Genomic DNA, 15504 nt, shown 5'->3' with positions numbered 1-15504 from the left:
GAGAGAGCAGAATCACTCCTACTTAAATCCATAGTCATTGACAGTAAGTTGTGCAAATGTTTTTGATATGCTGATCTTCAATTTGTATTGATTCCTACTAAACAGCTTGATTTGTACTAGCAATACTGATTATTAAAGTTCTCTACATCAGGTCTCACTGAGACTGGATTCCTCAAGAGACATGCTATTCAGCTGCCCTTCTAATAATATATGTTTTTAAAGCAAATACAATCCTATTTAAATTTTTCCCTTTTTCAGGTGCTGAAACCTTGTGTCCTGATTCAACAGACACCAACCTTGGTGAGTCTTGTAAAGTTCCTCCCATTTCTCTTGCTTATTCTTCCTGTCGCTCACTCAAACTCACAGACGTGCACAGTTGGAGAAGTAGATAATAGAGTAGTAGTAATAGTAGTCTATTACACTGATTTCTAACAGTGTTTGTTGCAGGAATGATCAGATGGAGACAACTTTTTAAAAAGGAGAATATTTAATTGTCTCTTTTACACATAAACCTCTATCTGGGACAATGTCCTTATCAAGGTGAGACCCAAATGCAGACACAATAGGCAGATGGTTGGAGTCTACAATGTTTATTAATCCAAAGGGGTAGGCAAGAAAATGGTCGTGGACAGGGAAAGGTCAAAACCAGATCAGAGTCCAGGAGGTATAAAGTGGCAGACAGGCTCGTGGTCAGGCAGGCACAAAGTCCAGAAACAGGCAAGGGTCAAAACCGGGAGGACTAGAAAAAGGAGAATACAAAAAGCAGGAGAACGGGAAAACCACTGGTTTACTTGGAACATACAAGATGAACGCACAGAAAACACAGGGATAAATCCACTGGGGAAAACAACAAAGTGTTTATAAAAAAGTTGTTTGAATATTACAACATATATTATGAAGGATTTTAAAAAATACCCACATTTTTTTTATCCAACTACTGTCTAATTTTGATATCCTCTTAAAATATTTCAGAGTGATGACCAATGATTTAATGTGCCACTTCAATATGAAGGGACAGAGGAGCAAACATGCCTTTGCTACCACTCTTGTGTGATCCATTGTAGTTGGTAAGTAATGTGAGCAGTTGAGACATTTGACATAGAAAAATGTAATTGTTTTTGTAGATTCTTTTAAAGATATTTTACTGTGCGTTTCTGTTCTGTCCTGTCCTGCATGCCCACATTATGCCAATTGTTATTTTATTTTCTTCACTTTTCATACTTACAGTAAGTGTCATGAAAATCCAGAAAACTCAGGAGGTTGATGTGTTTGCGGGCACTCTGGAAAGACCTAAAATTTACCCTGACCGCCGTGGTGGAGGAGGATGCAAAGTATGCTATTTTTTGAAGACACCTAAGCTATAACTGCCACACACTTCAACAAGTACCAAATCAAATCAAAGTTTATGGCTCGCGTACACAGATTTGCAGATGTTATCGCAGGTGCAGCAAAATGCGTGTGAGTGGCGCAGCGGTCTAAGGCACTGCATCTCAATGCAAGAGGTGTCACTACAGTCCCTGGTTTGATTCCAGGCTGTATCACATCCTGCTCTGATTGGAAGTCCCATAGGGTGGCGCACAATTGGCCCAGCGTCATCCGGGTTTGGCCGGGGTAGGCCGTCAATTGTAAATAAGAATTGGTTCTTAACTGACTTGCCTAGTTAAATTAAGGTTAAATAAAAAATATATATAGTTCTAGTTCCAACAGTGCAGTAATAACTAGCAATAAAAATATAAAAACAATACACACATAATCCAGAATAATAAAAAAAGTTATATAGGATGAGTGTTCAATGACTATATACATAGGGCAGCAGTCTCGAAGGTACAGGGTAGAGTACCTGGTTGTAGCCGGCTAGAACAGTGACTAAGGTTCAGGACAGGTTATACTGTCACGCCCTGGTCGAAGTATTTTGTGTTTATCTTCATTTATTTGGTTAGGCCAGGGTGTGACATGGGTTTTTTGTATGTGGTGTGTATGTAGTGGGATTGTAGCTTAGTGGGGTGTTCTAGGTAAGTCTATGGCTGTCTGAAGTGGTTCTCAATCAGAGGCAGGTGTTTATCGTTGTCTTTAATTTGGAATCATATTAGGCAGCCATATTCTTTGGTTGTGTTGTGGGTGATTGTCCTTACTGTCCTGAGTGTCTTGATGTCCTTTGTTCGATGTTAGTTGACACAAGTATAGGCTGTTTTCGGTTTTCGTTTCGTTTATTGTTTTGTAGTGTTCGTGTTTAGTCGTGTTTACGTTTGATAATAAACATGGATCGCAATCGACACGCTGCAGTTTGGTCCGACTCTCCTTCACCACATGAAAACCGTTACATATACTTGTCCCAGTCTGTCATCTCAACATGTTTCAAGCTGACCACCATTGTCCCTGTTACCAAGAGCTCCAAAATAACCTTCCCAAATGACTATCATCCTGTAACACTCACATCTGTAATTATGAAAGTGCTTTGAAAGGCTGGTCATGACACACATACAGTACACACCATTATCCCAGACATCCTACACCCACTCCAATTCGAATATTGCCTGAACAGATAACGCCATCTCAATTGCACTTCACACTGCCCTCTCCCACATGGACAAAATGAAAACAACTATACTGAACAAAAATATAAACGCAACATGAAAAAATGTCAATGATTTTACCTAGTTACAGTTCATATAAGGATATCAGTTAATTGAAATAAATTCAGCCTCTAATCTATGGATTTCATATGATTGGGCAGGGGCGAAGCCATGGGTGGGCCTGGGAGGTCATAGGCCCACCCACTGGGGAGCCAGGCCCAGCCAATCAGAATAGGTTTTTCTCCACAAAAGGGCTTTATTACAGACAGAAATACTCCTCAGTTTCATCAGTGGTCCGGGTGGCTAGTGTCAGATGATCCTGCAGATGAAGAAGCCGGATGTGGATGTCCTGGGCTGGCGTGGTTACACATTGTCTGCGGTTGTGAGGCAGGTTGGACAATTGCGTGCTCCCTCAAAACTCGAGACATCTGTTGCAATGTGTTGTGTGACAAAACTGCAGATTTTAGAGTATCCTTTTATTGTCCCCAGCACAAGGTGCAGCTGTCTAATGATCATGCAGTTTAATCAGATTTTTGATATGCCACACCTCTCAGGTGGATGGATTATCTTGGCAAAGGATAAATACTCACGAAGAGGGATGTAAACACATTTGTTCAGAAAATGTAAGAGAAATGTGCTTTTTTGTGCGTATTGAACATTTCTAGGATCTTTTATTTAAGCTCATGAAACATGAAAAACATGGAACCAACACTTTACATGTTAAGTTTATATTTTTTCTCAGTATATGTGAGGATGCTCTTCATAGTCTACAGCTCAGCATTCAACAACATAGTCCCCACCAAGCTCATCACCAAGCTGGGAACCCTGAGATTGAACCCCTCCCTGTGCAACTGGATCCTGGACTTCCTGACGGGCTGGCCCTCAACACGTGGGCCCCATCAGAGGTGTGTGCTTACTCCCCTCCTGTAATCCCTGGTCACCCACGACTGCGTGGCCAAGCACGACTCCAACACCATCATCAAGGTTGTTGACGACACGACGGCGGTAGGCCTGGTCACCGATAGCGATAAGCCTACAGAGAGGAGATCAGAGAATTAGCAGTGTGTTGCCAGGACAACAACCTCTCCCTCAATGTCAGTAAGACCAAGGAGCTGATCGTGGACTATAGGAGAAAGAGGGGAGAGCACACCCCCGTCCACATCGACTGGGCTGTTGTGGAGTGGGTCGAGAGCTCTGGGGGCCCATGCGCCTTTCTGGCATTGGTATGTATTTTTTTAATTTAATAAATAATTCACAGTAACCCTCCAAAAGGTCATTCAGAAATATTTTAAATTTCCCTATGTAGTAGGAAGCTAAGTATTTGTTTCTTGGACTTCAAGAATGTGTGTGACTGATCAAAGTGCCTCAGGCCTTGAAAAATATATAATTGAACTGATTGAAAATAAGGGGATATTGGTGAACCAATACCGTGGTCAATGTAATAGTACGGTGGCCATTTGATGAATTGTTCAGCAGTCTTATGGCTTGGGGGTAGAAGCTGTTTAGTAGCCTTTTGGTCCTAGACTTGGCGCTCCAGTACCGCTTGCTGTGCTGTAGCAGAGAAAACAGTCCATGGCTTGGGTGACTGGAGTCTCTGACAATGGGCTTTCCTCTGACACTGCCTATTATACACTGCTCTGGATCTGAATGAATGAAATATTCTTATTAAATACTTTTTTCTTTACATAGTTGAATGTGCTGACAACAAAATCACACAAAAATGATCAATGCAAATCAAATTTATCAACCCATGGAGGTCTGGATTTGGAGTCACACTCAAAATTAAAGTGGAAAACCACACTACAGGCTGATCCAACTTTGATGTTATGTCCTTAAAACAAGTCAAAATGAGGCTCAGTAGTGTGTGTGGCCTCCACGTGCCTGTATGACCTCCCTACAACGCCTGGGCATGCTCCTGATGAGATGGCGGATGGTCTCCTGAGGGATCTCCTCCCAGACCTGGACGAAAGCATCCGCCAACTCCTGGACAGTCTGTGGTACAACGTGGCGTTGGTGGATGGAGCGAGACATGATGTGCCAGATGTGCTCAATTGGATTCAGGTCTGGAGAACGGGCGGGCCAGTCCATAGCATCAATGCCTTCCTCTTGCTGGAACTGCTGACACACTCCAGACACATGAGGTCTAGCATTGTCTTGCATTAGGAGGAACCCAGGGCCAACCACACCAGCATATGGTCTCACAAGGGGTACCTAATGGCAGTCAGGCTACCTCTGGCGAGCACATGGAGGCCTGTGCTGCCCCCCAAAGAAATGCCACCCCACACCATGACTGACCCACCGCCAAACTGGTCATGTTGGAGGATGTTGCAGGCAGCAGAACGTTCTCCACGGCATCTCCAGACTCTGTCATGTCTGTCACATGTGCTCAGTGTGAACCTGCTTTCATCTGTGAAGAGCACAGGGCGCCAGTGGCGAATTTGCCAATCTTGGTATTCTCTGGCAAATGCCAAACGTCCTGCACGGTGTTGGGCTGTAAGCACAACCCCACCTGTGGACGTTGGGCCCTCATACCACCCTCATGGAGTCTGTTTCTGACCGTTGGAGCAGACACATGCACATTTGTGGCCTGCTGGAGGTCATTTTGCAGGGCTCTGTCAGTGATCCTCCTGCTCCTCCTTGCACAAAGGCGGAGGTAGAGGTCCTGCTGCTGGGTTGTTGCCCTCCTACGGCCTCCTCCATGTCTCCTGATGTATTGGCCTGTCTCCTGGTAGCGCCTCCATGCTCTGGACACTACGCTGACAGACACAGCAAACCTTCTTGCCACAGCTCGCATTGATGTGCCATCCTGGATGAGCTGCACTACCTGAGCCACTTGTGTGGGTTGTAGACTCCGTCTCATGCTACCACTAGAGTGAAAGCACCGCCAGCATTCAAAAGTGACCAAAACATCAGCCAGGAAGCATAGGAACTGCGAAGTGGTCTGTGGTTATCACCTACAGAACCACTCCTTTATTGGGGGTGTCTTGCTAATTGCCTATAATTTCCACCTGTTGTCTATTCCATTTGCACAACAGCATGTGAAATGTATTGTCAATCAGTGTTGCTTCCTAAGTGGACAGTTTGATTTCACAGAAGTCTGATTGACTTGGAGTTACATTGTGTTGTTTAAGTGTTCCCTTTATTTTTTTGAGCAGTGTATATGTCACGCCTGATCTGTTTTGCCTGTCCTTGTGATTGTCACCAACTCCCTCCAGGTGTCACCCATCTTCCCCATTATCCCCTGTGTCCCCTGTATCCCCTGTGTATTTATACCTGTGTTCTCTATTTGTCTGTTGCCAGTTCGTCTTGTTTGTCAAGCTTACCAGGGTTTGTTCCTGTCACCTCCTGTCTTTCCCAGCCTCTTCTTCTGTTGCTGTAATAAACATTGTTACTTCGACACGGTCTGCATCGGAGTCTTACCTTGTCCTGATAATATAGATTCTGGATTGCAGGAAGCGTGGCCCCAGTGATGTACTGGGCCTTACGGACTACCCTCTGTAGGGCCTTATGGTCAGATCCCGAGCAGTTCCTATACCAGGCAGTGATGCAACCGGTTAGGATGTTCTCGATGGTGCAGCTGTAGAACCTTTTGAGGATCTGGGGACCCATGCCAAATCTTTTCAATCTCCTGAGGGGGAACGGTTTTGTCATGCCCTCTTCATGACTGTCTTGGTGTGTTTGGACCATGATAGTTCGTTGTTGATGTGGACACCAAGCAACTTGAATCTCTCGACCCTTTCCACTACAGCCCCGTTGATGTTAATGGGGGTCTGTTCGGCCTGCCTTTTCCTGTAGTCCACGATCAGCTAATTTGTCTTGCTCACATTGAGGGAGAGGTTGTTGTCCTGGCACCACACTGCCAGTTCTCTGACCTCCTCCCTATAGGCTGTCTCATCATTGTCGGTGATCAAGCCTACCACTGTTGTGTCATCAGCAAATTTAATGATGGTGTTGGAGTCGTGTTTGGCCACACAGTCATGGGTGAACAGGGAGTACAGGAGGGGACTAAGTATACACCACTGAGGGACCCCAGTGTTGAGGATCAGCATGGCAGACTTGTTGTTTCCTACCCTTACTACCTGGGGGCGGCCCATAAGGAAGTCCAGGATCCAGTTGCAGAGGGAGGTGTTTAGTCCCAGGGTCCTTAGCTTAGTGATGAGCTTCCTGGGCACTAGGGTGTTGAACGCTGTGCTGTAGTAAATTAACAGCATTCTTACATAAGTGTTCCTTTTGTCCAGGTGGGAAAGGGCAGTGTGTAGTGCCATTGCGTCATCTGTGGATCTGTTGGGGTGGTATGCGAATTGGAGTGGGTCTAGGGTATCCAGGAGGATGATGTTGATGTGAACCATGACCAGCCTTTCAAAGCACTTCATGGCTACTGATGTGAGTGCTGCGGGCAGTAATCATTTAAGCAGGTTACCTTTGCTTCCTTGGGCACAGGGACTAGGGTGGTCTGCTTTAAACATTTTGGCATTACAGACTCAGTCAGGGAGAGGTTGATAGGTCAGTGAAGACACTTGCCAGTTGGTCTGCGCATGCTTTGAGTACACGTCCTGGTAATCTATCTGGCCCCGCAGCTTTGTGAATGTTGACCTGTTTAAAGGTCTTGCTCACATCGGCTACCGAGAGCGTTATCACACAGTCGTCCGGAACAGCTAGTGTTCTCATGCAGTGTTCAGTGTTGCTTGCCTCAAAGCGATTATAAAAGGCATTTAGCTCGTTTGCTTGGTTTGAGTCACTGGGCAGCTTGCGGCTGGGTTTCCCTTTGTAGTCCATAATAGTTTTCAAGCCCGGCCACATCCCCCGAGTGTCAAAGGCGGTGTAGGATTCAATCTTAATCCTGTATTGACGCTTTGCCTGTTTGATGGTTAGTCTGAGGGAGTAGCGGGGTTTCTTATTAGTGTCCCGCTCCTAGAAAGATGAAGCGCTAAATCAAATCAAATGTATTTGTCACATACACATGGTCAGCAGATGTTAATGCGAGTGTAGCGAAATGCTTGTGCTTCTAGTTCCGACAATGCAGTAATAACCAACGAGTAACCTAACAATTCCAAAACTACTACCTTATACACACAAGTGTAAAGGAATAAAGAATATGTACATAAAGATATATGAATGAGTGACGGTACAGAACGGCATAGGCAAGATGCAGTAGATGGTATCGAGTACAGTATAAATCAAATCAAATCAAATTTTATTTGTCATGTACACATGGTTAGCAGATGTCAGTGCGAGTCTAGCGAAATGCTTGTGCTTCTAGTTCCGACAATGCAGTAATAGTCCAGTACTGGGTACTGGACTTCCTGACGGGCCGCCCCCAGGTGGTGAGGGTAGGCAACAACATCTCCACCCCGCTGATCCTCAACACTGAGGCCCCACAAGGGTGCGTTCTGAGCCCTCTCCTATACTCCCTGTTCACCCATGACTGCGTGGCCACGCACGCCTCCAACTCAATCATCAAGTTTGCGGACGACACAACAGTGGTAGGCTTGATTACCAACAACGACGAGACGGACTACAGGGAGGAGGTGAGGGCCCTCGGAGTGTGGTGTCAGGAAAATAACCTCACACTCAACGTCAACAAAACTAAGGAGATGATTGTGGACTTCAGGAAACAGCAGAGGGAACACCCCCCTATCCACATCGATGGAACAGTAGTGTAGAGGGTAGTAAGTTTTAAGTTCCTCGGCGTACACATCACAGACAAACTGAATTGGTCCACCCACACAGACAGCATCGTGAAGAAGGCGCAGCAGCGCCTCTTCAACCTCAGGAGGCTGAAGAAATTTGGCTTGTCACCAAAAGCACTCACAAACTTCTACAGATGCACAATCGAGAGCATCTTGTCGGGCTGTATCACCACCTGGTACGGCAACTGCTCCGCCCACAACCATAAGGCTCTCCAGAGGGTAGTGAGGTCTGCACAACGCATCACCGGGGGCAAACTACCTGCCCTCCAGGACACCTACACCACCCGATGTCACAGGAAGGCCATAAAGATCATCAAGGACAACAACCACCTGAGCCACTGCCTGTTCACCCCGCTATCATCCAGAAGGCGAGGTCAGTACAGGTGCATCAAAGCTGACTGAAAAACAGCTTCTATCTCAAGGCCATCAGACTGTTAAACAGCCACCACTAACATTGAGTGGCTGCTGCCAACACACTGACTCAACTCCAGCCACTTTAATAATGGGAATTGATGGGAAATGATGTAAAATATATCACTAGCCACTTTAAACAATGCTACCTAATATAATGTTTACATACCATACATTATTCATCTCATATGTATACGTATATACTGTACTCTATATCATCTACTGCATCCTTATGTAATACATGTATCACTAGCCACTTTAACTATGCCACTTTGTTTACATACTCATCTCATATGTATATACTGCACTCAATACCATCTACTGTATCTTGCCTATGCCGCTCTGTACCATAACTCATTCATATATCTTTATGTACATATTCTTTATCCCCTTACACTTGTGTCTATAAGGTAGTAGTTTTGGAATTGTTAGCTAGATTACTTGTTGGTTATTACTGCATTGTCGGAACAAGAAGCACAAGCATTTCGCTACACTCGCACTAACATCTGCTAACCATGTGTATGTGACAAATACAATTTGATTTGATTTGATTTGACACAGGATACCTGTATCCGTAACAATTATAGTCGCGCTGGTTGGCATTGGATGAAGCTCAATGTTAAATTCAAATCTCCCTACCATCATATCTAAAGCCAATATGGTGCCAATGTCAATGAACATGTGCAAATGAACTTCATTGGAGGTACACAACACACTCCCCGCCTCTCTTCATGTGCCGTCCGACTGTTACCGAGAACCACATACCGGATTTTTAACAGGGCCATTTACCAGGACATTAAGGAAAAATAAGAAATGTGGGCCGAATGTCTAGCCTCTGATAAGACCGAGACTACCATCGTCCATAAAGTGACCTTTAGACTTACCACCTATCGGACTGAATGCGTTTGTAGGGGCAGCGGTTTTGACTAACCTTTTACCGCAGTGGGGCGAATCAGGGTCACACATGGTTTCTTGGTAGTCTTAAACAAATCTACTTTCAAACAAAAGTATACACCTCACACACATGGTTATGGGCTTTACAAAAATAACACCTGTACCCTGTCAGACATAGAATTGAAATGTATTCAATTTTGAGTTTGCATCCCAATATTACACTTTATATAGTATGTTAGCAGTTGATGTTACTCTTCAATAACACAGACCCCAAAGCAAATCGGGGAGGAAAATAGGTTTATTCAAAGAGGACAAATCATGCTTGGAAATAGATGGTAGATGTTCGTGCTCCTCTGTCCTCAGTGATTCTCTCCTGAGTGATTCTCTCCACAGAACAATGGGACAGGATGTAGTTTTATAACCCAGCCCTAGCCTGTGGTTGACCAATTAGAATTCCTTGCAATAAAACTGGGTCAATGGCCAAGTATCCTATTTCAGACTCAATATGTAGACAAAGTCCTCCCATGTCTCTGCATAAATTACCTATTACAGAAAAAACACAATTTCCATTGATCGTTAGTACTCTGTTGACTTTTAGTCCTCTTGACCTTTAGTACGGTATTGACCTCTCGTCCTCTGCGTTGTTTATTTATCTTCAAAATATTCTTACATATAGATCACAAAACACAAAAATATGACAAAACTGTTTGACATAGAAACACTGGATTTTCTGCGGTAAAGAAATAAAAAAATGTTTCTTAAATATGAAATTATGAAAAATATTAATAACGTTCCACCCATGAGGCCAAGAGAGGTCGATTTGGAAAATAAATAAAACATATCAGGTAGGCTAAATCCAGTAGGTGTCGTTTTAGACCCAACTAGAGTTGCTTGGCCACCACTCAGTAGGCCCTCCATGGATGCCTTTCAAAACCCATTTTGAAACCCCACCTGTTTAGTTTGGGTTGTCAGTGGCTCCTTGTTAGTTTCCTTTTTCTGTTGAGCAACGACTTTGGGTTTCTTATCGGGGAACGTCACAAAATGTGGGCTCATCCAGGACGTTGTGTCCCAGGTTTGTTGTAGTCGCACAAATCACTCTGAAGCAGTGGAAAGTTGCATAAACACACACACACACAAAAAGCCATTGACTTTGAAGTGAAAAGCATTTGAAGAAAAACCCACATGGGAAGTACTAGACCGATGTACCGAGGCAACTGTGATCCCCTTTGCTAATATTTTAACACTTGTATAACACATATTCAAAAGCAGTAGTCAAAGAGTTGCTTGAGGCTGCTTTGTTGGAGGATGGAATCCTCTCTGAAAGATAGGCTGATGACAAGGGTGCTACGGGCAGTGGAGTCCCATAGACGTGCAACTGCGGGAGGTAGAGCGAAGGGAGGGAACATTATTTATAGTAAGGGTTACATGGGTGTCACGGTCGTCCTCCTCTTCATCTGAAGAGGAGAGGCGAGATGGATCGGAGGACCAAAATGCGACGTGGTATGTGTTCATCATTAATTTTAATAAAGAAAACACTGAACAAATCATAGAAAAACAAACATAGACTGCCCACCCCAACTCACGCCCTGACCATACTAAATAATGACAAAACAAAGGAAATAAAGGTCAGAACGTGACAATGGGGAAAACCAGGCCTCTCTGAAATGAAAATAGATGGCCCTCCCTTCAGCAAATATGTTTTACCTAAACTCTTCCTGAATGATTGAAAAAAACTAAACGAGTGACTTTCCCCTATACCCAAAATAATATGTAAAAGAAAGTGCATAGCAGAGAAGATCCTTACCGTTTAACCTCACTTCTTGGACAGACCAGAGCCTTATATGCCGTATAAGAAACTGTTCTGTAAGCATAACATGGCCACGCACGAATTTTGATAGTGGGACAGAAGGTTGTGGGTTCACAGACCACCATGGACAAGAGTAGTGGTGGAAAGATCTCCTTTATAGTAAAATAATTGCGTTCATCTATCATTGTATTTGCAGGTCAGACATAAACATTTAATTTAATTCTACATCCTTTTACATTTTAACAGAATATGTGTTAATACCAAACAAATGACAGAAAATACAGGCTAAGAATGGACAGAGAGATAGGCCTATGTGTTCATCTTATCATATTTCTCCAATGTCTTGTTTGGAACAAAACTGTCCATGTTTGCAAATAGTTACATCTGAGATGTCATTAGGAATCTGAGCATGGTACTTTCAAAAGTTAGGCCTACCTTTCCACCCCAAACAGTAGGCCTACCGACGCTGGATACTCTTCTTCTATGGCTAAACCCAAATGAGAGAAAGTCACAAGTTGTTTCCCTAAAATCTGGGTTGAAACAACTTCTATTATACAGAAAGTGAATAGCTTAATCAATTGATAGTGACAGAATCACATTACTTCCCAAGCAAAGTACATTTTTTTGTCTCCTCAATACTCAATACTTTGTTATATACCCTTTTTTGGCAATGACAGAGATCAAACGTTTTCTGTAAGTTTTCACACACTGTTGCTGGTATTTTGCCCCATTCCTCCATGCAGATCTCCTCTAGAGCAGTGATGTTTTGGGGCTGTTGCTGGGCAACACGGACTTTCAACTCCCTCTAAAGATTTTCTATGGGGGTGAGATCTGAAGACTGGCTAGGCCACTCCAGGACCTTGAAATGCTTCTTACGAAGCCACTCCTACGTTGCCCGGGCGGTGTGTTTGGGATCATTGTCATGCTGAAAGACCCAGCCACGTTTCATCTTCAATGCCCTTTCTGATGGAAGGAGGTTTTCACTCAAAATCTCACAATACATGGCCCCATTCATTCTTTCCTTTACACAGATCATTCGTCCTGGTCACTTTGCAGAAAAACAGCCCCAAAGCATGATGTTTCCACCACCATGCTTCACAGTAGGTATGGTGTTCTTTGGATGCAACTCAGCATTCTTTGTCCTCCAAACACGATGAGTTGAGTTTTTACCAAAAAGTTATATTTTGGTTTCATCTGACCATATGACATTCTCCAAATCTTCTTCTGGATCATCCAAATGCTCTCTAGCAAACTTCAGACGGGCCTGGACATGTACTGGCTTAAGCAGGGGGACACGTCTGGCACTGCAGGATTTGAGTCCCTGGCGGCGTAGTGTGTTACTGATGGTAGGCTTTGTTACTTTGGTCCCAGCTCTCTGCAAGTCATTCACTAGGTCCCCCCGTGTGGTTCTGGGATTTTTGCTCACCGTTATTGTGATCATTTTGACCCCACGGGGTGAGATCTTGCGTGGAGCCCCAGATCGAGGGAGATTATCAGTGGTCTTGTATGTCTTCCATTTCCTAATAATTGCTCTCACAGTTGGTTTCTTCAAACCAAGCTGCTTAACTATTGCAAATTCATTCTTCCCAGCCTGGTGCAGGTCTACAATTTTGTTTCTGGTGTCCTTTAACAGTTATTTGGTCTTGGCCATAGTGGAGTTTGGAGTGTGACTGTTTGAGGTTGTGGACAGGTGTCTTTTATACTGATAACAAGTTCAAACAGGTGCCATTAATACAGGTAACGAGTGGAGGACAGAGGAGCCTCTGGTTACAGGTCTGTGAGAGCCAGAAATCTTGCTTGTTTGTAGGTGACCAAATACTTATTTTCCACCATAATTTGCAAATAAATTCATTAAAAATCCTACAGTGTGGTTTTCTGGATTTTTTTCTCCTCGTTTTGTCTGTCATAGTTGAAGTGTACCTATGATGAAAATTACAGGCCTCTCTCATCTTTTTTAAGTGGGAGAACTTGCACAATTGGTGGCTGACTAAATACTTTTTTGCGCCACTGTATAGACAGGTGAGTGCCTTTCCAAATCATGTCCAATCAATTGAATGTACCACAGGTGGACTCCAATCAAGTTGTAGAAACATTTCAAGGATGATCAATGGAAACAGGATGCACCTGAGCTAAATTGAGTCTCACAGCAAAGGGTCTGAATATTTATGTAAATAAGGTATTTCTGTTTTAATTTTTAATACATTTGCAGAAATTTCTAAACTGTTTCCCTTTGTCATTATGGGGTATTGTGTGTAGATTGCTGAAGATTTTATTTGCTTTAATCAATTTTAGAGCAAGGCTGTAATGTAACAAAATGTGGAAAAAGTCAAGCGGTCTGATTAGCATTTTACTTGTATTTTTAATCCCAGCCCCCGTCCCCGCAGGAGGCCTTTTGCCTTTTGCAAATAAGACTTTGTTCTTAATTGACTTGCCTAGTCAAATAAAGGTTAAATCAATATAAATAAATGGACAAAACTTTTTTTTAAACAAGTTTGTATTATTTAGTCATTTAACTGTGCCAAACTAATTTGTGGTTAAGATTTTGATTTGGACAGTTTATGACTTTGCATAATATGGCATGGCCCAATGCCACGCGAGTAAATCGAATCCCTGCATGAATAATGTATGATGTCAATGAGGAATTTGCCAAAACGTTCATGTAAATTTGCTATTTCAATGGAATTTATTTCCATGATCTGTGAATTTGAGGTTTCAGGATTGTGCTGCTGTCTAACCTGGCAGAGAACCACAACGAAAAGCGTACTATATTGCACACAACAGGTCAAAACATCAACCACTGACTCATATTCAGTTTTGGAGAGGTAACGTTTACATTCCAGAATATTCGTGGCTCAAAAGTTCCCAAATTGCATCAATTTCTTTGGGTAACCATCTGCCTCTTAGCTGTACAGTTTAGCGTAGACATTGAGCCTACTGGAGGTGAGGATCAGACGTGACGCTGTGGGATTGTTGTTAGTGGATCGATACCCATTAGGACTGTGGCGGTGCTTTGATCGATCGTGTTCATCTTTTATTTGAAAATATTCAGTCCCCTCGATTCATTCGTTAGGGAAAAGATGTATTACCCCAGGCAGGATAGCTCATGTTTAATTACAAGTGAAAGTAATTAGGCGATAACACAACATAACTTAAACATTGATTGACCAGTCATTTGATCAAATACAAATATGCCAATCTAACGAAATTTTGCCGAGATATGTCTGTGACCGTTCAGACCATGCACATGGATGTGTTGAATTTAACTATCAAATGGATACCGTAATTCTATTGAATTGTTGTCGATCTCCCACTATTTCCCTTTACATTGTCATTAAAAATGTAGGCCAATATATCACGATACATGCCTATACCATCATCTTTCAGTGAGGCAGTGATCAAATAGGCTATATTTGTGTGGTATAATAGCCTATTCTTCAAATCTGAAGACAAATTCTTGCCATATACCCTGTCCTGAGAATACTATAATAATAGTTTTCAATATTACTTCATAATAAGCTCCTATCCTGGAGGAACGATGCATCACTTCGAAAAGATGCAGAAATACATGTGGTGTCAAAATTTGACAACGATTTATTTCAAGATTTAAACTTAACATTTAAGTCTCTGTTATTGCCAAGTTGATGTAACCCGAGACCTCCATTCTTAAAGTCTTTATATCAGTCATTGATCATCCCAGATTGAAGGCTGGAGAAAGACGATGAAAGCACCGATTAATCTTATCACTTGTAGATTTGACGATGAATCACACATACATTCATAAACAAAAAGTGTCTTGCAGGATTGGCAGCTGGCTCTGACATTGGGTCACATATCACTAGTCTATAAATCAAAACGAACGACTGGCAGACTGGAAAGAGAGGAAGACAGCATAGGAAGCAATGTATACATCATCTATTCTAAAACATCAAAATCAATTAAATAGAGATAGATAGTCTAGCGAGCCCATGGATCTCTCCTTTACTGAAACCTCAATATAGAAAATCCAACAACATGATGTAACATTCCTTGAATTGGACTATACATTTTCTGCAATGTCACAGAGCAAGCTACATTCATATTATACCAATCATATCCTCCCCCCCGAAAAAAATATTGTCGATATAGGCTA

The sequence above is a fragment of the Oncorhynchus keta genome, chromosome 24 (assembly GCF_023373465.1).
Source record: "Oncorhynchus keta strain PuntledgeMale-10-30-2019 chromosome 24, Oket_V2, whole genome shotgun sequence".
NCBI lineage: Eukaryota > Metazoa > Chordata > Actinopteri > Salmoniformes > Salmonidae > Oncorhynchus > Oncorhynchus keta.
This window is presented reverse-complemented; position numbering follows the sequence as displayed.